The sequence below is a fragment of the Euprymna scolopes genome, chromosome 10, assembly GCF_053919585.1.
Source record: "Euprymna scolopes isolate OS-2025 chromosome 10, ASM5391958v1, whole genome shotgun sequence".
NCBI lineage: Eukaryota > Metazoa > Mollusca > Cephalopoda > Sepiida > Sepiolidae > Euprymna > Euprymna scolopes.
In genome coordinates, this window is record NC_136491.1 from 2,557,660 (window position 1) to 2,581,535 (window position 23,876).

The following is a 23,876-nucleotide window of genomic DNA, read 5'->3' on the forward strand; positions in this document are numbered from 1 at the left end:
TGAATCTTCTTGTCTCTCATGATTGAGATCAGCCTAGCTATTATGCCAAATAAGTTGTTAATTTTAATATGGATAAAAGACACATAGTAGACGACAAATACAAACTAAATATTTATTTTTTTACATTACATTGCATTACTAAACAATACATAAAAACATGCAAACATATCCAGAATACACCCGCAATCGATTTTTATAAAAGTTCGCAGAACTAAGCCAACGCTTATTGTAAGAAGATAAATGGAACGAAACATCAATAAAAAAAAAATCCAGTGATCTTATGCTTGAAAATTGCAAATCTGCAGATGTGAGCAAAGCTGTGACATGGAGAGAATTTCACAAGCGTAGAGTTTCTTTTAAATGAGTTTTGGAATCTGAAACTGCATTAGAACGAGGAATCAAAACGATGATGACGATACATTCGCCGATGAGGCAACTGAGCTAAAATAATGAAAGGAATAAATCAGAATAGTTGAAAGAACGGATAAAAAAGATAATCACAAAATTAACTCTGTACCGAATGACCAGAAAACAATCATCGGCGAAATATAAATACGGACAATATTTTTCATAAAATAAGCAAAACATTCTTAAAACAAAATCAAGTTAAGACAATCTGCAAGTGAAGCGAACACAATCTTAAACACCATTAAATCTCGATATCACAATCTTAAACACTATAAAATCTCAATATCACAATCTTAAACACTATTAAATCTCAATATCAAAATCTTAAACACCATTAAATCTCTTTATCACAATCTTAAACACCATTAAATTTCAATATCACAATATTAAACACCATTAAATCTCAATATCACAATCTTAAACACCATTAAATTTCAATATCAAAATCTAAAACACCATTAAATCTCAATATCAAAATCTTAAACACCATTAAATTTCAATATCAAAATCTTAAACACCATTAAATCTCAATATAACAATCTTAAACACCATTAAATTTCAATATCACAATCTTAAACACTATTAAATCACAATATCACAATCTTAAACACTATTAAATCTAAATATCACAATCTTAAACACCATTACATCTCAATATCAAAATCTTAAACACCATTAAATTTAAATATCAAAATCTTAAACACCATTAAATTTCAATATCAAAATCTTAAACACCATTATATCTTAATATCACAATCTTAAACACCATTAAATTTCAATATCACAATCTTAAACACCATTAAATCTCAATATCACAATCTTAAACACAATTAAATTTCAATATCCAAATCTAAAACACCATTAAATCTCAATATCAAAATCTTAAACACCATTAAATTTCAATATCAAAATCTTAAACACCATTAAATCTCAATATCATAATCTTAAACACCATTAAATTTCAATATCACAATCTTAAACACCATTGAATCACAATATCAAAATCTTAAACACTATTAAATCTAAATATCACAATCTTACACACCATTAAATCTCAATATCAAAATCTTAAACACCATTAAATTTCAATATCAAAATCTTAAACACCATTAAATCTCAATATCAAAATCTTAAACACCATTAAATTTCAATATCCAAATCTTAAACACCATTAAATTTCAATATCCAAATCTTAAACACCATTAAATTTCAATATCCAAATCTTAAACACCATTAAATCTCAATATCACAATCTTAAACACCATTAAATCTCAATATCACAATCTTAAACACCATTAAATCTCAATATCAAAATCTTAAACACCATTAAATTTCAATATCACAATCTTAAACACCATTAAATCTCAATATCAAAATCTTAAACACCATTAAATCTCAATATCAAAATCTTAAACACCATTAAATCTCAATATCAAAATCTTAAACACAATTAAATTTCAATATCAAAATCTTAAACACCATTAAATTTCAATATCAAAAGCTTAAACACCATTAAATCTCAATATCACAATCTTAAACACCATTAAATCTCAATATCAAAATCTAAAACACCATTAAATCTCAATATCAAAACTTAAAATGTCGTAACGTTGTCCCCAGTTCATACTGATGAATAGATGCTCCAGACATAACAAAATACCGGATAAAAAAGAGCAAAAATGAACATAAAAAATACAACCTACTAACCTACTAGAACATATTGATCGAAACGAACAGATGTGAATGATAGGAACGATATATCGAAATTCTGATTAAAAAAAAACTGTAATTAAAAAGATAAATCAAAAAATATTAGTTACAAAAAAAAGAAAAAGAAAAGAAAACAGGAACGCTTTATCAAAGATAAATCGAAAAATATTCGTTACAAAAAAAAAAGAAAAACGATTTACGAAATGCTGAATGAAAAGGTAGAGTATAACCAACTCACATACTACAAAATATTGAAACGAACAGATGTGAATGATAGGAACGATATATCGAAATTCTGATTAAAAAAAAACTGTAATTAAAAAGATAAATAAAAAAATATTAGTTACAAAAAAAAGAAAAAGAAAAGAAAACAGGAACGCTTTATCAAAGATAAATCGAAAAATATTCGTTACAAAAAAAAAAAGAAAAACGATTTACGAAATGCTGAATGAAAAGGTAGAGTATAACCAACTCACATACTACAAAATATTGAAACGAACAGATGTGAATGATAGGAACGATATATCGAAATTCTGATTAAAAAAAAACTGTAATTAAAAAGATAAATCAAAAAATATTAGTTACAAAAAAAAGAAAAAGAAAAGAAAACAGGAACGCTTTATCAAAGATAAATCGAAAAATATTCGTTACAAAAAAAAAAAGAAAAACGATTTACGAAATGCTGAATGAAAAGGTAGAGTATAACCAACTCACATACTACAAAATATTGAAACGAACAGATGTGGAATATGAAACCTTTAAGAAGACAAAAATCTAATTAAAGAAAAATTTTAATCGAAAAGTATTCGTTACAGAAAAAAAGGAAACATGAACAAGCTACCAAATATTGAACAGAATCCAAATAAACTATTTGTTAATGGACTAATTGCTTTAATACGGAGGATAGAGGTTATATATCTGTTATGCAACTTAAGTATAGAGAAGCAATTTTGCAAAATTATTGATAAGCAATAACCCAAAATTATTTTGCTTCTCAGAAATAGTTCTGAAAGCAAACATTGAACTCTACATTAAAAGTGTAATTACAAATACACAAATACGATCACATAGCTTTAGGAAATGTCTCACTTCTAATGAATCAAACAGACACAAAACTAAATAAAATTTGACTCTGCATTTCAAATAATCGAAGTCAAAATACAAACTAAAAACAACATCTGTTTCGTTAAAAAACAACAACAACAACAACAACAAATAGAATAATTGCCACATTTACTATATCGTACTGTACGACATAACGCTACGTGATCCATTTACTTGCATGAAATGAAAATAAATTGTCATTTTGACTCATTATATATCATTGTTGAAAAATAAATGATATCGAAAAATTAAATGTAATCAAAATCTGATATGAAACCTGTTAAAATGTTTTCGATCTGTAATGAGGGTATAACTACAAAGGTTTAGACGATCTTATTTATAACTACGTGTTCGATCAATCACCCAATGCCTCCAATATCAGTTAAAATGTCGAATTTTGGATGCAAGTTACTTCGCTTTCAGCCTTCGTCTTGAAACGACTGAACCACTGCTGATACGGATACATTGATCTAATGCCGCCATCTTTATTGTAAAGAATACTCAACACTCGAAATTGTGACTACATAGATTCTTTGCCGATTCGACTTACTACCGCCATCTTTGTTCAACACAATGGCTCAACACTTAACAAGTTATGGGCCCAGCCATCGACTTACTTAGAGGGATTCAGATATGAATTCGAATTGTTGCAAGTGAAATTTTTAGGGTATTTTATGATATGAAAACTACACAAAAGTAATCAATCTCAACCAGAGAATCCTAACGACCCCGACTTTATCGAAAAGAAAGCAATTGTTTTTGCAGAACTGATTTAATGTTTAAACGACAGAAGTCTGTCTCTGATTATAAGAGATGTCTTCGGTGAACATATGAGCACATTATTTATCAAAAGGTAAACCGAAAATTGTATCTCTATATACAGAACGAACAGACGAAATTGTTATAAGGGAAGAACCTACAGCAAATGCATGAAAACCTTCGGATGAAATATAAAGCGACAGCCTAATAATTTGAAGGAATTACGACCGATTAAAAATATCTTCAGCACTTGAATTAAAGGTTCCATGGCTTCCTATTACAGCGTACGCGTTCTGTATATCTGCATATATTTGTATATATATTTAAAAAAGTATATATATTTTTAAAAGGTATGTATATCTGTATGTATTTGTATATATATATATGTATATATATATATATTAAAGGCATCTATAGCTGTATGTATTTGTATATATATATTTAAAAAGCATGTATATATATATATATTTCAAAAGCATGTATGTCTGTGTATTATATATATATATATATATATATATATATATATATATTGCAATAGCATGTATATCTGTATGTTTTTGTATATATATTTGAAAAGAATGTATATGTGCATGCCTTTGTATATATATAGCGACGCTCTTTGTGTAAACAAATCGAGCGGAGGTATTTCGGACGATATCAAAACATCGTTAAACTCACTACTCGTTCAAGCAGCCGCCAATAGCGTAATGGTTAGAAGCCTTGACTGCCGTATAAACGGTCGGGTTTCAATCCTGGCTTGAGGTAGTTGCCTGTCTAGCCGCACTGATGAGCTGTGAAACAGCGAAACAGTACTGTATGTGGATGACTATATATATATATATATATATATATATAAATCGAAAACAATTGAATTAAAAATGGTTGCTTTTTTACACACATTATACCAATATATTGCTATATTTTGTCCATTGACAATAAAGATTTAAAAAAATTTTTTTTTTTTACACAGTGATCACCACTTATTAAAGGCCCAGAAGCCACTCAGGGATAAGGGTTATTGCAAGTACATTACGTTAGTATGTAGATTTGATAAAGTGTTTACTTAAGAGGGCGGTTCATTAGGAATTTGTTAACATTAGACTTGAAGACATCCAAGTTGTAGTCCGGAGGGAAGCAGGCAGACAGAACAGAGTTCCGCAGGCGTGCAGTTCTAAGAAAGAAGCTTTGTTCATGGAATCCGCGCCTTGATCTAGGCACAGATATAGAGTGGGGGAAATTTTTCACAGTGGATTCAGCTAGACGGGTGTTTTTCGTGAAAGATTGGCGAGGGGGGACCAGGGATTGGAGTTCAGACGAGCACCTGCCATGAAAATAACGATAAAACAAGGATAGTTTCGCAACGTCTCTTCTGTGGGAGAGGGGTTGCAGGGTAGAGAAAAGGGCATCCCCCACTAAACCACGAAGTCTATATATATATATATTGCAATAGCATGTATATCTGTATGTTTTTGTATATATATTTGAAAAGTATGTATATGTGCATGCTTTTGTATATATATATATATATATATATATATATATATATATATATATATATATAAATCGAAAACAATAAAATAAAATAAAAAGTAAGTTTAATTTATATAAGCGTGTTTGATCCGTAATGAGGCCATGACTACAAGAGGTTAGAGGATCTTATTTATAACTACCGGTTAATCCAATCACTTAATGGGAATCATCTGACATTATTATAAAAATATCGAATTTTGGATGCAGCCAGTCACCGTCTTGAAACGACTGAACCATAGCTGATCCAGATTACATTGATTCTTCGCTGATATTATGCCGCCATCTTTATTCTAAAGAATTACTCAACACTCGAGATCTTGACTACATTGATTCTTTTCTGATTTGATTAACTACCGCCATCTTTGTTCAATATAATGACACAGCGCGTAACAAAATCTGCTGCAATATGTTTGGCATACTTTTATAGTGAAAAATTTCCAGACATGGACGATTATATTTATAGCCAAGACCTATAAGAACGAACGAATCAGTTACCAGAATCACTGCATAAAATATACTGTATCTCTTTGAATTAAAATTCTTGGGGTTTCGACTTGAAACGAGGGTGGGAAACTAAGCTCTACTGATCCTCACTATACTAATAATTACATAATTGAAATCCGTTAAAATTCCAAGATTCTCTTATTAATACTGCTGAGCTTTACATGAAGAACACTGCATTTAAACTTGACTATCGATTCATTTTTATATTTGCTATCCGTTTTTGCATCATTTTCCTACGCCAAGATTGTTTCCTCATTAAGGAAAACAAAAAACTAAAGACTTTAGGAATCACTAGAACCCTATCCTAAGTTCAAATCAATCTGGCCTTGTCGGTGGGGCATTAGAATACGCCGACTGCCCCCCCCCCTGCAGAGGGTAAATGTCCCTCAATGGGGGTCCTGGATATGACCTTAAACTACATCCAGTGGTGAGGCCCCAGTTTGTGGGCTTTGGGGAGTGTGGAGCCACCCTTTAATTACCATTGCTCCCAGGTCCACTCTGACCCGGAGTGGTAGTACCTGTTAGGGTCCCAACTATGGATTAAATAGAAACCGACGTGAAAACAACAAATATAATCTATTAAAAAAATTTTTCTTCAAAGTCTTTGGATTCGGCATTAAATAACCCGAAAAGGGTTGATATGCCGTAAAACAACCAACCAGCCAACCAATCAAAGCAATCTATACCGAATATTTACCGTCTAAATAAGCGTAACAGTCTCTGATTTGATGATCATTGAAAAACAGTTATTATTTTACGACGAGCTGACCTAAAGCAACTTAAAAGGAAACTCGTATTTACCAATGTGAATAAATAAATCTAAGAAAGTTTAGTTCAGCTTAAACGTACAAACAGATATAGAAAAAAAATAAGTAAATGGCAGAAATATGAAAAAATGTTAACACCTTCACCTTCACGTGAACAAACACATATCGGTAAACGAATATATATATATATATATATATATATATATATATATATAAACGAATATATATATATGTATATATATAATTATTTATACATGTATAATTATTTATATATATAGAATTATACATATAAATATATATATATACATATATATACATATATATATACATATATATATATATATAGTAATGAAATAAAAGGGATGTAGTGGTCACCTGATATACGCAATGGTAAACTTCAAACTAATATAAATAACAGTATTTATCTATAAATAATTTAATCCCATCTGAATAAACAATAGAAAGTAGGGCTTATGATAACAGAAAGAAAATTAAAACTGTAAGTTGAAATTTACAATCAAAATTTATTGTTCGACTGAATACTTCAAAAAACAATCTAAAATCCTTATTTCACGGAATTTCAAAGAATGCTATTTTTATTATCAGAAGGCATAAAGAAATCAGCAAATTATATTTGTAGCAATGCTAGAATAGTTATGAAATTAAGTGAAAACGTAATTTATTGTAGTTATAAATTGGCAAGAAGGGAAATGAAAAAATGTTGGATATGTAAAAAATATAAAAACAAACCGCGCACAATATTTCAGCTTGCATGAAAATTCTCTCAAGTTGATCCGAAATGCGAAAATAGCTCTTTAGAGAGAATGGAGTCCAAAATTAAGTCTAGCGTGATGATACATATAATGCGATTAGAGAGAGAGAGAGAGAGAGAGAGAGAGAGAGAGAGAGAGAGAATAAATGACAAACAGTTATATTCCAAAATTAATGAGGTTGACCATCTTATAATTTATTCCTTTAATTCAGTTGACTTATACAATTCTTGGCAGTATCTGGTTCGTAGCGCAAACTCAATCAGTTAATTATTATATTAATCAGTGAATCTATTATCATCAAAAGAAATAGCAACGAGCAATCCGTCAAAAGGAATTGAAACGTGATTTGACAGGGTAAAATCCGAAAATTGGAAGAGAAGCTGCAGTTACCTATGTATTTTTCCATTACGCCATATTGAATTTTTATCAAACAAAGTCATTAAACCTAACTATTCGTACTAACAATTGTAATTAATTTATGAATCTTCTACTAAAATGTTCTATTTAATAATTAGTAAATTTATTAATTCTAAGTTTTGTATACATACTTATTAAAATAATATTAACAAATTATAAACTATTATACATGTTTGTTTATACGAAACTAAACTAAGCCAAAAAACAAAACAGTTGATCATTTCAGTCAGTTATCATAACTGAACAATTGATCCGAATTGAAAACCATACATAATTCAAATCTATTAGCTATTACAATCAAACTCATCAATCCTTACAATTATAATTTTTAAAATCATACAATTCAAAAACTATACTTACGTATTGTTTAGTTAAAAAAAAAAAAACTTAAAATTCTTATATATCATAATTGTCAATAATTAAATTAACTTAAGAAAGTGAGGCAGAGTTATCCCCCTTGGAACAAATCTAACGAAATTAACTTATATTTATTAATTCTTATTTTTACAATGTATAGAATTTGTGTACACACACACACACACACACACACACACACACACACACACACACATATATATATATATATATATATATATATATATATATATATATATATATATAGGTTCATAAGAACAGTTGCTAGTGGGTAGAAATCAGAAATATAAATGCTGGAGTCCTGAGAGGTCCATCGTGGGCCAAATTCTCTTCCTGATCTACATCAATGATCTCCCAAATCACATCTTAAGTTGATTTGTAGACATTTTTTTTGCTGGCGACACTACCATCTATGGCAGCACTTAAAAGGCCGCATATGACAAATTTCCCTCTGATTCTCTTCCCTGATATTGAGCACGTAGTATAACGGGGAAAGAGTTGGCTGGTTAATTTTAATGTATCTAAAAACTGTTTTTCCATCATCAACTCTGTGATCCCTGTCTGGCATCAATTGAAATTAATGACTCTCGTCTTGGGGAGGCTCTATGTTTTGACAATCTTCTGGGTCGGACCTTTCCTCGTGATGGAATACGTGCATAAAATCTGTTGCCAAGGCTGCTGGTAAAATTGTTGGATCGTTCTATCGCTCCAGTAAATCTCACTGCTGATGAACTTCTTTACCTGTATAGGAATCAGGTACGTTTAAGGATGGAGTACTGGTGCCACATCTGGGCAGGAGCTGATCGAAAAAAATATCCTGCCTTGACAGAGTAAAAACTTCGATTTCGTAGTCTAGTGGGGATGTTCTTTTCTCCTCCCTGCAATTTCTTTTCCACAGAAGAGACGTTGCGAGCCTTCCCTGCTTTATCGTCATTTTCATCGCACGTGCTCGTCTGAGCGCCAATCTATGGCGCTCCTCGCCAAACTTTCGCGAAAAACATTCGTCTGATATCACTATCAATAATCCCCCACTCTTTATTTGTGCCCAAATCTAAACCTAGATTTTATGAACAAAGCCTCTTTTTTAGAACTGCACGCATGTGTGACTTCCGTCTGTTTTTTTTTAACTAACTACATATGGTTATCATCAAATCCAACGTAAACAAGTTCTTGACGAGCTGTCCTCTTAAGTAATCCAATTTGCCAAATTTCCACGACTAACGATTACCACTATAGACTACTGTACCCTCATTAACCCATATCCTAGTGTTCTCTGGGCCTTGATAACTAGTGACTTTTTTGTAAAAAAAAAGGGTTCTCCTACAACAGCTTTCAAGGTTTCTTTTATCCTGTCTGTCCGGGTTCTCCCCGTTACCTACTTTTATGCTGTCGTGCAGCGAGATTTTTCATACGATGAGCGAGATTTAGCGACATTTTGCAAGACTGCTACTTACAAAGTTGTGCGCGACGCCATCGTAATTCTTTTTTCCTCATTCCCTACTGCTTGATTCCACATGACGCACACACGCGAGAACGCTTTAAGGTTAAGCCATTTTCTTGGTTTTCACAATTGTTTCCTACACTGACCCGGATCTCATAGTCACAGGAAGGACAGGGAGTTGGTGATCGTTTTCGCAAGGCATTCCTTCGAATAAAAACGACACAATGCTTTCGTTCGCAGTCTAAAATCATCACGTCCGCTGGGATACTGTTAATATCCAAAACACTGTCTGATGAATCTGGCTTAAACAAGAGCGATGGCTTATTGGTCTAAGAATCCGATTCGTTTTCCTCATCCAATGGTGATTGCCACTGTACTGCCGGCTGTAAATCTAACGTGACGGATCACACCATCAACCCTGATGCTAGCTAGTTAGCTCAGTGATGTGTCTGGTACCATATGGTGTCGTACACTTGCCGCATGGGGTTTGATCCAAACAACATATACCTTCTTAAACTTTTCTCGGATCACTTTTAGTTAAGGCAGCGTGCTAGCTTCAGTATCTTTCACCCTGACATGGTACCTGTGCAATGCGTCGGTTGGTGGTATGGAAGGTGAAACGTCATATTTTGGGGTGAAGTTGTCCCAGTTCACCCCAAACAAGGCAGAGTACCACTTTGATATAGAGGACTTCTATCAGGGACATAAGTTGCAAGGATATAGGGAGTTAAACAGTAAGATGTCTGTTCACATTACACTTGACCTTTTGTATGTCAGTACAGCCAGAAAAGCAGAATCCCGGAAGGGAATTCAAAAGTTTAGCAGTTCTGGGGGTAGAAACAATTGAAGTAGAAGGCTTTCTTGCATCTAGGGACCTCTAATGTGTATGGGTGGGATTTAGCTCTTTGTCGAGTGAATTTACGTCGAGGCGTGTGGTTCGTCAGCGCATTCACTATTAAAATGCTTGTAAAACAGGCAGAGTGATGCAACATGGGACAAAGGTCAAAGCTTAGATGACAGTTCAGGACCTATCAGTTTGGCAACTCTCTTTTCAACCCTGTCTAAGAGTGAGAGACTAGTAGTATAGTAGTAGATGCAGCACCCTAAATGTGATAGCAATAATCAATACATGGGTGAATGGTGTCCTTATAGAGGTACAGGATGCTTTCAGGCGTAAGTAGCTTTCTAGCACAGTAGAGAGAGCCCAGTTCCTCGCAGCGACCCTGGCATTGCTCTCAATGTATCTGTTCTAACTCATGTTCCATGTGAAAGTTAGGCCGAGGAGTTTAAAAGAAGTAATTCAGATCTTTGGCCATTGCTATTTGTGGTTGTAAGAGTTTCTTGTAATTATTAAAGGAAACAAGCTTAGTATTGGCAGCATTAAATGTGACCATACATTCCACTACAAATTGGAGGTCTAGTGTTTCTGCCATTTCCTTAGACATGTGTTCATTTGTTTTCCCCTCATGCCTGTTATAGAGCGTGGTGTCATCAGCAAATATACCCATCCGTCAAAAGCCTTAGATATATCTAGGGCTACCGCTCTACTCTCCCCTGCTTTGCCCAGTGTATGGTATATACATTCAGAGATTACTGTTAGGATATCTGCTCTAGAACGAGCTTGCCTAAATTCATATTGATGGTCAGTCAGAAGTTTAGCAGCGTAAGGTGATGGACTAGAGCTTGGTTTATTTTGGCGAAAATCGGAAAGAGGGTAATGACGCAATAATTTAATGGGGCAGTTCTTTCGCTAAAGTTCTTGAAAACTGGTACTACAGAAGCCATTTTCCAGCAGACAGGAAAGTTATTTGATATAAACTTTGTGCGAGAACTAGGGCAACCTCCACTGGACATTTTTAATAGCACAGCCGGAATGAGATAGGGTCTACATCTTTTGAAGATGTAAAGGTGTTTTTATTATATCATACACTTGAGAGGAGGGGGTTCAGATCATCCAGTGTAGCGTCTGTCCGCAAAGCAAAGTCAGGGAGGGAGTGGTTTGCTGGGTCCAATGTGGAGTTTGACGAAAAACCGACTTGCAAGCACGTTAGCCTTCTAGGTTGCTGTTCAAACAAGCTCATGGTTGTTTGACGGTAGGGAATCGTTGACTTCCCATAATTTACTACACTGTTGTAGATTTTCTAAAAATCATGTGTTCCTTATTTTTGTGGTTCGATGCGTTTTCTGGTTTCAGTATATTCTTCTCTTAGCTGTCGATATATCTCTCTTACAATTACTTCTAGCTTCTATATACTTGTCTTTGTTTGAACTGGACTTAAATCTGCGGTACGCATACTGCCTTTTGCAATGGACGCTGCACAAGTAATAGCAAAACCATTCGGGGAGAGTGGGGCTAGCTATAACATTTCCGCGTTGAAAAATAAGCTTCAATTGCTGTTTTGAACCATTCAGTGGTCTCATTTGCGCACTGTTCAGTGGGAAGAAAAAATACATTTTCCCACGGGGGATATCTGATGAGATCTCTGATGGCTTCCCAGTCATCCTTCTTATATTATATATCTTTCAAAGTACTTGTTCGCTCTTGCATGGACTACTCTTATCACATCGAACCTGGTTAACCAATCATTAGTATCAATATAAAAAAGGAGCTTATAACATAATATTCCCCAAACTCTCTACTAAGTTTCAATCCGTGTCTGATCGCCTGAATATTGTATTCCTGTGTTGTTTGGAAGAATTTCGACAGAATATTATCAAATGTCTTTCTGAACTTGTACACCTTTAATGTAAATAACCTCAACTAAGGCGAGAATCAGCAGACGTCCGTAGACGACAGAAAACAATTTACATTAATAACGCGCTTTCTCGAATTTAGAGTTCTCTATTTTTTATGGTTTCTTCAGCTGAATTAAGAAGTAGAACTTTATGAAAACAAACATTTCACTTCAAAAGAACCCATTTAAAATCTCCGTATATATCTGGCTCTTAATTTAATATAGGCTTAATTTCTGTTAACTGTGTCTTGTACAGGTTAAACATGATCTTTAATCTATTTTCCTTTCTTTACCAACATTATGCATTCACAACATTTTTCGGGAATCTTTACCTTTGATTATGATTACTGCTTCTTTCTACCGTATATGTTCTTTCTATTAGGTTGACAAGAAGGTTCTTGCACAATTTTTAAGTTTGATTTCTAATTCTGTATTTTCAAATCCGTTTTCGTTATAATACCTTTATATATGATTCTAAACGGCGTTTTTCGCTCTATCAAATGGTATAAATAACAATCATTTACAAATAATTATTATGGTATAAATAATAATCATTTACAAATTATTATTATGGTATAAATAATAATCATTTACCAATTATTATTATGGTATAAATAATAATCATTTACAAATAATTATTATGGTATAAATAACAATCATTTACAAATAATTATTATGGTATAAATAATAATCATTTACAAATTATTATTATGGTATAAATAACAATCATTTACAAATTATTATTATGGTATAAATAACAATCATTTACAAATTATTATTATGGTATAAATAACAATCATTTACAAATAATTATGTCTTCTATTCATAACATTGACTACAATAAGGAAAAAAAACAAATTCGCACAAATATTTTGCTTCAATTAAAGCTCAGCCGAAAAGCTGCTGAAACAGCTCGCGATATCAAGAAAGGTTTTGCTCAGGTACCCCTACTGAATGCACAATACAATAGTGGTTTAAGAAATTTCGTGGCGTCGTTGACAACAATCAATTAAGGGCCTTAGTCGAAGTCAACCCACGCACAACTGTTCGAGCACTTGCTTCTGAATTAGAAGTAACATATACGACGATTTCCAACCACTTGAGAGAGATTGAGAGACAAAAACACTTGATAAGTGGGTGCATCACGGATTAGACGGCAACCAAAGATACGCCGTTGTGAAGTGTCATCGTCCTTTCTTTTACGCAACAATAATGACTCGTTTCTTGACCGGGTTGTTGCAATGAAATGTGTGCTCTTTACGACAACCAGCAACTCTCAGCTCAGTAGTTAGATGCTGACTAGTCTTCAAGATACTTCACAAACCTCTTTCATATTAGATGGAATTCAAAATATGCTTTTTTCAGATCTTTGTTTTGGATGTGTGGCAAATACAAAAACATAGCGTTCGTTATTACACGTGTACATCTTGTTAACCCAATTAGTCAGTTCCCTGCTAGTTTCAATTAGACTATTGTTCACATTTCACTCATTCTATACTTAAATTTTGCCACACTTAAATCCCAGGGCAACCGATGACCTGATATTAGTATTTGAAACCAAAAATGATGTGACAGCTGGTCGACCTAGATCATTGAAAACAAAAACATATCCGCACTTTAAATATCTTCTATATTTCTAATTTAAACAGTTTTGTATTGACGTAATTATTTTTCATGAGGCAGGTTGCTATTATAATTACTGGAATAATGAAGATCCCAGTTTCTTTTTATGTCGTACATACGACCTGGGTATATCGTTGCTTTCTCTCACGGCTCTGTTTAACCCAGTGTCATTGGGGGCACTTAACTTCTACTGAGGTTGTTTCTTTCTTTTGTGGATATGTACTTTATGATGGTATGTTTTATTTCTAAAACTGAATATATATATATGATGGTGTCTTTGGATTGTATATATATGTATATATATATATATATATATGTATATATATATGCATATGCATATATATATACATATATTTATATGTATGTGTGTGTTGTAAACTTCAATTTTTAACTGTGATTCTTCCAACAACTATTCTTCATTCAAAACATAAAAATTCCATTGACAATTATAAATAGTAAGTCTGCACATTTCTTCTCATTCAGACTTACTAGTTTAATTCTAATCTTCTTCAATAGCGTCCACTTGGTAGGGGTTTTATATTTCATTGGTTTAAATTGTATTGATAACACATTTATTTTTATCAAAGTAAAATATAATTAGTTTCAAACTTCCTCATAACCGAATAATTTAAGACATAAATTCCCATATCGACTGTTCGTACAAAATATCAACACGGAAATAAAGTTTTATATTGTAAGTACGCTTTGAGGCGGTATATGTATTTGTAATCTCTTTTCATATGCACTAACAAAGGCCAATCTCGCAACGGATAAAGTACTATGTTTGATATTATAATGAGAGTCTTCTTGAAGTTGTAAAGTTCAGTCCACAATACCGGCAATACTACAAATACAATACTTAAAGTTTCTACTCGATAACGAAACAAGAACAAGTCACCCCATGGATTAAATAAATTTCATACAAATTTCCGAGTACGACAGAAGGATTCTTGAGTTAAAGAATACGCAGCTGAAGACGTTATGTGATTACATCTTCTAAAACGTTTTCAGAATAACATCCAAGATGATAACATGGGAGCATGCAGCGGCCTTGACGTTTTAACAGCATTCGCGACCACGAATCTCCAGATTGTACAGCCGTGGTAATGTCGGGAAGACAAGTAAAGACGGTAGTTTCCCGTTATTTTCTCGCTTGATTCGGGGGTGTACCTCCAACTGTCAGTTATACGCGCTCCCAAATACCAACCTGAAATTTCTACGACTCGGTGCGGTATTACAGAGCCTCACCTTCACAAATGGTCACTTATCTGGTACTAGCCAGGCTCTTCGTTGCTCAACTTAGCTTAACTTAGATGATAACAGCAGTCCGAAATACCTGAAGGAGAATTAAAACAAATGATGTTCAACTATTAAACTTTTCAGCTCAGTAGTTTTCGTTTTACTTTTCGTTTGTAACTTTATTGACTTCATTGTTTAAAGTTTGATAATTGGCAAGTGATTATATAAACAAGTAAATCAAAATTTCCTATTTATAAACGTTTCGCATGCATCGGAATGTTACGAATTTTCCCGACAATTGGTCTCCACAAAATAGAGCCTGCCCACGTAATGTAAAAGAGCACCTGTTGTAAATTTCCATATCAGCAACTTTCCACGTTTATTGAGTTAGAAACATGCTATGAAATGGCATTCAAATCATATACAAAACGAAACAAAATTACTCTGAATGAAATAGGAACTCTGTCTCTAAAGTATGCGGAAAAAAGAATTACTAACACGTCTCACGCAACAAAATATTCTCAGAGCGATTCGTCAGGTGGTGTGAAAGACGTCAACCGATTGCCATCCGATTGATAGAAATATCGAAACCTTTAATGAGTTTTACTTGAAATACAATTATATGCAAAGGAAACGTGCCGTTCGTGTCAGCCAATATCGTTTATGCTATTGTATGTATAAAGAACAGAGTCTAAAGGGATTATTTCTTTCATATGCAAAGATAAATGGGTTTTATGAGTAAGAGTGGATTTTAATATATAGATATGTATTGATATGTAGTTTGCTTGAAGCACTGTGTGGGATAGGTATGTAGTAGAGATTTAGAAGGCTATCACAATGCGAGAAATGAGATATAGTCGGTATTGATGAGAGAAGACGAAAACAAGTGGCGATTTACAAATCAATAATTACACACATATATGTCTATATATATACATATATATATATTATATATATACATACATATATATACACACAAATATATGTATATATATATATATGTATATATATATATATATATATATATATATCACTCTCTCTCCCTTTCTCTCTCTATATATATCGATTCGATACTATTACCGATTCTATACAAAATTCCCGATTCCGATACAATTACAGATTCCGATTCTTTATAAATCTCTAAATATTCAACTATAAAAGTGTTATTTTGTCCCAATTACCACAAAAACACATTACATTTGTGCATATAAATTCTCAACCGTACAAAAAAACACACTTGTGAGGGGATAATCTGTAGATTTTAGTCTTGCCGGGGAAGATTAAATCCATAAATATTTATTATTTTATTATTACTATAAGCAGTGGAAGATGTTTCTTTAAACGAAATTCATATAAAAAAGATAATTTAAGTAATCGGTTTTAGCATCGGAAAATAGCCTCACATTTTTTCGATTCCGATATCGATTTGGATACCGCAAAAAGCTCCGATTTTTCCGATTCCGAATTATCTTCCCGACACTAATCTATCTATATATCTATAAAAAATGAACGTGTCTGTGTGTGTGTCTGTGTTGTGTGTCTGTGTGTGTGTCTGTGCCCATTTTCCTACGCAATAACTCTGTCAATTTTTAGTCTACAGACTCGAAATTTGATATACAGGATACTGATATTTGGGAAAATCGATGTGATTGGTTTTTGGCCAGAAATTTTGCGATTAAGGGGTCAAAGTTCAACGATTTGACCATTGAAAACTCTAGAAGACCCTCCGCCAATTTTGGGTCTAAACACTTGAAATTTTAGATATAGGTTCCCTGGACATGGCTCCAACTTAATAACTTGATTTGAGCCCAAAACAATAAATTTTAAGGGGTCATAATAGGGGTCAAAGTTTAAAAAAATTGACCTCTGCGGTCTCTTCCAAATTACTCAGACAATTTCTGGTCTAAATATTTGAAATTTTACATAAAGGGTATTCAGAGATAAGGCCAGCTTTTTCATCTGTTTGGTTCGAAAATTTTTAGTTACCAATATATAAATGTATATATGTATGTCTGTTTGCATGTCTGCCTTAAACTTTCAATAGAGGCGACGGATTTTACCAAGATCAGTATCGTTTTAAAGTTCGACCTTTCATACGACAAATATCGAAAAATTGGCAAAAACATTAATATCTTCCCCTTCAACTAGGCACTTTTCTACGGGAGGGGGGTCACTTTCTTTGCTGATATTTTTGAAAGTTATTCTCTCCTATAGATTGTCTGGCCTTAATTTAAAAAAAAATGTCGCTTCCGGTTTGGCGATGATCGTAACAGTATAAACGTTAGATTTTACCCCGTCCTTTTCCTCTTTTGCGGTACGGGTTCGAGCCTGCCTTCCTACTAACACTATTTTTTTTGCTCAACATACACATCCAAACACCCGGGCAACGCCGGGCGTAAATGCTAATATATCTATAAAAGTGAAACTGCCTGTCTATGTGTGTGCGTGTGTGTGTATCTGTGTACATTTCCCTACGCAATAACGCTGTCAATTTTTAGTCTACAGACTCGAAATTTGATATACATGGTACTGAGAGTTGGGAAAATCAATGTGATCGGTATTTGGCCAGAAATTTGGCGATTAAGGGGTCAAAGTTCAACGATTTGACCTTTGAGAACTCTACCAAACCCCTCCGACAATTTTGGATCTACACACTTGAAATTGGGTTTCTTGGACATGGATCTAAGTTAATAACTTGATTTGAGCCCAAAACAATAAATTATAAGGGGTCATAATAGGGGTCAAAGTAAAAAAAAAAATTGACCGTTACTTTTTCTTTTTTTTTTTTTTTTTTAGCTCAACGTAAACCTCCAAATACCTATGCAACGGCGGGCACCCATGCTAGTATATCTATAAAAGTGAAAGTGTATGTGTGTGTGTGTCTGTATATATTTCCCTACGTAATAACTTTCTAAATTTTTAGCCTACAGAATCGAAATTTGATATACAGGGTACTGAGATTTGGAAAAAATCTATATGATCGGTGTTCGGCCAGAAATTTTGCAATTAAGGAGTCATAGTTCCACGATTTGACTTTTGAGAACTCTACCAAACTCATCCTACATTTTTGGGTGTAAACACTTGAAATTTTAGATATAGGTTCCTGGGACATGGATCCAACTTTATAACTTGATTTGAGCGCAAAAGAATCAATTTTAGGGGGTCATAATAGGGGTCAAAGTTTAAAAAAATTGAGTTTTTTTTCTTTGCTCAGAATACACCTGAAAACACCCGGGCAACGCCGGACACCCATGATAGGAAATTTATAAAGTTATTCGCCGATTCGAGTTTCGTAATCTCTTCGACTGATTAATGTGATGAGGCCTAGCACGATTAACAATCGAGGCCGCACTGACAAGGTGTCGGTGTCCTATTTAATGCGCTACGAAGCTGCAATGGGATGACTTATAAATTACTGAAATTTATTCCTATTTTTATTTGCAAAAATCATAACTGAAAATTTAAATTTAGTTTTACAGAGAGAATTTAACCAAAATTATGGCAAATTTTTTCATCAAAGTATCCACACATAGGGAAGCTTGTTTTTATATATACATATCTATCTATCTATCTCTTCACATATAGACTTATATATATATATATATATATATATATATATATATATATATATATATATATGTGTGTGTGTGTGTGTGTGTGTGTATAGCTGGCTCCTCCAGTCTTGGGCAGACTTTGGATACCCATGAAGGGTTGCTTGCACGTGAAATTTTTGTGGCAAGAGTTGCGCAATTACCAACCACACCTCTCCTGAGACGCCGTTGTAAAATACCAGTGGCAAGTAAAGTACAGGGCGACTGGAAACACATGACGAGATAAGCAGAGAGCACATACAGCGCATAGAATTCCCAAATAGTCACCCATGTGATACTAACCAGTCTCAACGTTTCTTAACTTCGTTGATCTGATTAGAACCGGTGTGTCAATGTGCCAAATGTGTATAATATGTCACACACACACACACACACACACACACACACACACACACACATATATATATATATATATATATATAAATATATATATATATATATATATATACTCCTATAAATTCGTTTTTCTTTTGTTTGTATTGATATTCATATTAGAAACCCTCTTTTTTTCATTTATTTAAAAAGAAAATACAATGTTTTTATATACGGGTTGTGGAATTGCAAGACTCGAAATTTGATATACACGGTACTGATATTAGGAAAATCTTTGTAATCCGTTTTCGGCCAAAAATTTGGCTATTAATGGGTCAAAGTTCAACGATATAACCTTTGAGAACTCTACCAAACTCTTCCGACAATTTTCGGTCTAAACAATTGAAATTTTAAATATAGGTTCCTTGGACATGGATATAACTTAATAACTGGATTTGAGCCCCAAACAATAAATGTAAAGGAGGTCATAATAGGGGTAAAAATTAAAAAAAAATGCAGTCTCTATCAAAATTACTCAGACAATTTCTGGTCTAAACATCTGAAATTTTACATAAAGGCTATTCAGAGATAAGGCAAGCTTTTTAATCGGTTTGGGCGAAATTTTTAGTTACCAATATATAAATGTATGTATGTATGTATGTTTGCATGTTTGCCTAAAACTTACGACAGAGGCGACGGATTTTTACAAGATCAGTATCGTTTTACAAATAGGTTAAAACCATTAATGCCTTTACCTTCAACTGGGGACTTTTCTACAGGGATGGGGTCGTTTTTTTCGCCGATATTTTCAAAAGTCATCCTCTCCTTTCGATTGTCTAGCCTTAATTTAAATCTACGTCACCTCCGGTTTGGCGGTCGCAACCGCAAAGGCGTCAGGGTTTTTTTTTTACCGTTCTTTCCCTCCATCGCGGTACGGGTTCGAGCCTGCCTTTCTACTACCATTTTTTTTTTTTTGCTCGACATACACATCCAAACAGCCGGACAACGCCGAGCTGAAATGCTAGTATATATGTATGTGTGTGTGTGTGTGTTTAAACTTTATTCATATATATATATATATATACATATATATATATATATTTATATATATATATATGTATATATGTATATACGTAACACTGGGCACAGTGTCATCATGCATTGTTGAGGATTTTATTATATAGTCTAACCATATATTATTAAAGAAGAGAAATTTTACAAAGAAAGGAAACCAAAATACACTTCTAAAATATTGTTCATTTCCTTTTTTTCTTCTTCTTCTTAGTTCTAATTGTATGTTAAAAGCATAAATTAGCAAAATGGAGTAAATAATAGGTGGAATAGAAAAAAAAACTCTTTCGACCGACAGTTTTAAAAATGGACGTCGTCAACTGGAAACGGGGGAAACATCGTTTTAAAACTTAGTTAAGAAACCATAAATTATTAGCAAGGATAAGAAAAAATTAGTGGAAGGGAGAAAAAGAAACAATCTAAACGGACGCCCATGAGTTCCAAATTATAGGTATGTTCACCTGCATTGACGTATGTACATATATGCATACACATTTATGTGTATAGATATGTATGTATTTTTTTTACACAGTGGTCACCACTTATCAAGGCCCGGAAGCCACTCAGTGATAAGGGCTATTGCAAGTACATTACGTTAGTGTGAAGATTTGATGAAGTGTTTACTTAAGGGGGCGGTTCATTAGGAATTTGTTAACGTTGGACTTGAAGACATCCAAGTTGTAGTCCGGTGGGAAGCAGGCAGACGGAACAGAGTATGTGTATATACATATGTATGCATATATACAATCATATAAAATCAATAAAGAATGATTACGATAGAAAAAAAGTTTATAAAATGCTTCTTATCGGAAGAGCAGGAAGTCATTTCGAAACATATATACTTGAGAGTATCCTTTACCTCAAGAAAGCCACCGTCCATGCATTGAATATTGTTTATTTATCTGGACTGGTCCATCTACCACTAATTCTACCTTCTTACACAGGAGTTATAAAAGAGTCTCAAAACTAATCAACCCGACACATCAGCCGAGCTCTAACCTCAGTCTCATCACCGCAATATCGCATCCCTGTGCCTGTTTTTCAAGTTCATTGATAATCTTATAGCACTTGTGCTTCTTACATATTTCCAATTAACTTGACAAGCGGAAAAATTTCACGACAAATTATTTAATATTTATTAAGAAAAACAGACTTAAAATGAAAAAATGATTGTTTATGCGTAAAAGGTAATGAAAAAGTTCGTTGTTTCATGTATTGTGTAAATAATGGACGTGTTTAAGTCTTTAAAAAAGACTTAAACACGTCCATTATTTACACAATACATTACATTTATAAGGAAGAACAGAGAAGACCAGGAGTCGATTTGTAGTAAAACTGAACTTTACTCAATATATAAAAAAATATGCATTTGTGTTTAAAGCAGAAGATAATCAAATGTTGCAAAACATGTCGCAATAAACAATTATTCATTAACCAACTTTAAATTAAACGATAAATATTTTTTTAAATTAAAACGAACAAAAGAAATAACTGAAAACGAACATAAATATTTAAAAATATCAAAACCAACAATAAATAATTTTTTAAAACGAACGATAAATTAGTTTAACTGAAAAAAGAACCACACTAATTATTTTTCGAACCGAATAAAAGCTTTAGATCATAGGAAAACATACAAAACATATCCAGGTCGGTATCTGTAGAAGTGCCACCTGTCTTGCTTTTTGTAACATTCATTTTTTATATATTTGAATTTTTGACACCTTTTTCGTTTATTGTCTTCCCTCCTAAGTTTTCGAAAGTAATTGCCTATCTTTTTCGGTTTTATTATTATACGTTAACTATTTTTTTGGTTTCTAGGTGCCTGTGACCAGAATCAATAGACCAAATTCAATGACGTCAGCAGGTGACATAGCTTTAGTTTCTAGACGTTCTGAAGACATTACGAAGGCCGCGCTTCTATTCAAATAGTTTAAATCCCCTGATTGCTAGGCTTCGGAATTCCGTCCTTATTTCCTGCATCCCTGACTGTACCTATTTACTATGCCTCCACACGGGACAGAGTTAGACACCAGGGTCGTTTTTTAACGTGGAGAAAAGGTACAAAAATAAAAATTGTCTCAGTCGTGAAGGATTTCTCCTCCACCGAAAGAGAACAAGAAATAGAAGTGCAGCATCTGAAGAACAGATGGTATTTATTTGCTCCCCCACCGAGCAAATTAGGCACAAGGCCGATTTTTAATGTGAGGAGTGAAGGGGAAATGGGGACCAACTCCCCGGGGAGTAGGGGAACTGGTTAGTGACAATTGGTATGAAGGGTTGCCCCTACATTGACCAAGGTCTTATATGTGGGGTTGCCCCCACATATGGTCTTTGCTTGCAGTATCTGCCGGAACAGATACTACACTTTGAGATATTAAATCTTTTATTCATGTTAAAAGAAATACAGAAAAAAAATCAACGATGAACAAAAAACTTAGGCACATGGCCAACTCAAAAGGGGGGGAATTTTGGGGGTCGTTGGTCATCCTTGTCACTCCAGAACTAAACAAAGTCAAAAGTTTCTCCCAGCTAGTATCTTCTTTCACCATAATACCGCATTCACCCTTTCATATTGGGGGACGTCCTAGTAACTCCCAATTTTTAAAACATTTTTTATTGACGTGTAAAAACAAAAAAGATAACAATAAAATGGTAACAATAATTCATTTGTGTCGAGGGAGGGGAAAGAAAAAACAAAAGGTGATTAGTATGACCCTCCCAACCCCGTCTAGTTGATAGACTGCCCGTTCCACTAGGTTTGTAAAAGGAACCTCGCTTCTGCGGGTCAGTCTCTAGGTGGGGATGCCCTCTAGATGGGGGTGAATGGAGAAAAGAAAAAAAAAATTTTTGTGGGTAAGGGATGGAGGTTAGTTTGTATTTCTTTTTCTCCAAGATGGGTAAAATTTAGAGGAAGGGGTGAAAACAAAAATTGCAGGTAAGAGGGGATGGAGATCTTGGAGGCTTCCTAATCGGGGAGGGATGGAACACACACTCAGCTAGCTGAGAGACTACTTGTTTAATTTAACTTTACAGAACTGCGCGTTCCACACCTAGGCGGGGAACATGTATTCAAATTTGGCTCCTCTTCGTACACACAGACTTGCCACATGTATCCATCTTCTGTCAAATGCCGCGCGATGCAGCCTTCTTCTATCACATCTGATCTTCACCCGTAGTTGGTGTTTAAAGAACGCGATCAGATCTTGATCAGAAAAAGACAACACCCCCCGGCAACCTTGCAGACGCGACGTCCAAATCACCATTCTCGCCACGGCCAGGATCGTAACGTAGACCATTTGTCTTTCCCGGTCCCACGGCGGCCTCGCGTTGTCCACAACATTGGATACAGTAATTGGGCGAGGATGCTCAGGATCGATGCGAGCCGTCACTCCACTGACATACGACCAGTACTGGCGGAGTTCGCGGCAATCGAAGAAAGCGTGATCCGTAGTTTCCACGGCCGTTGTCCCACAACGGGGACAATCAGGCGACTC

At 33.9% G+C, this 23,876-nt stretch overlaps 1 protein-coding gene across 1 annotated transcript in view; it reads right to left on the reverse strand.

Moving 5' to 3' along the window:
* Positions 1-23,876, reverse strand: part of LOC145285787 (uncharacterized) — a 233,046-nt gene that overhangs the window by 149,852 nt on the left and 59,318 nt on the right. The window lies entirely within an intron of this gene.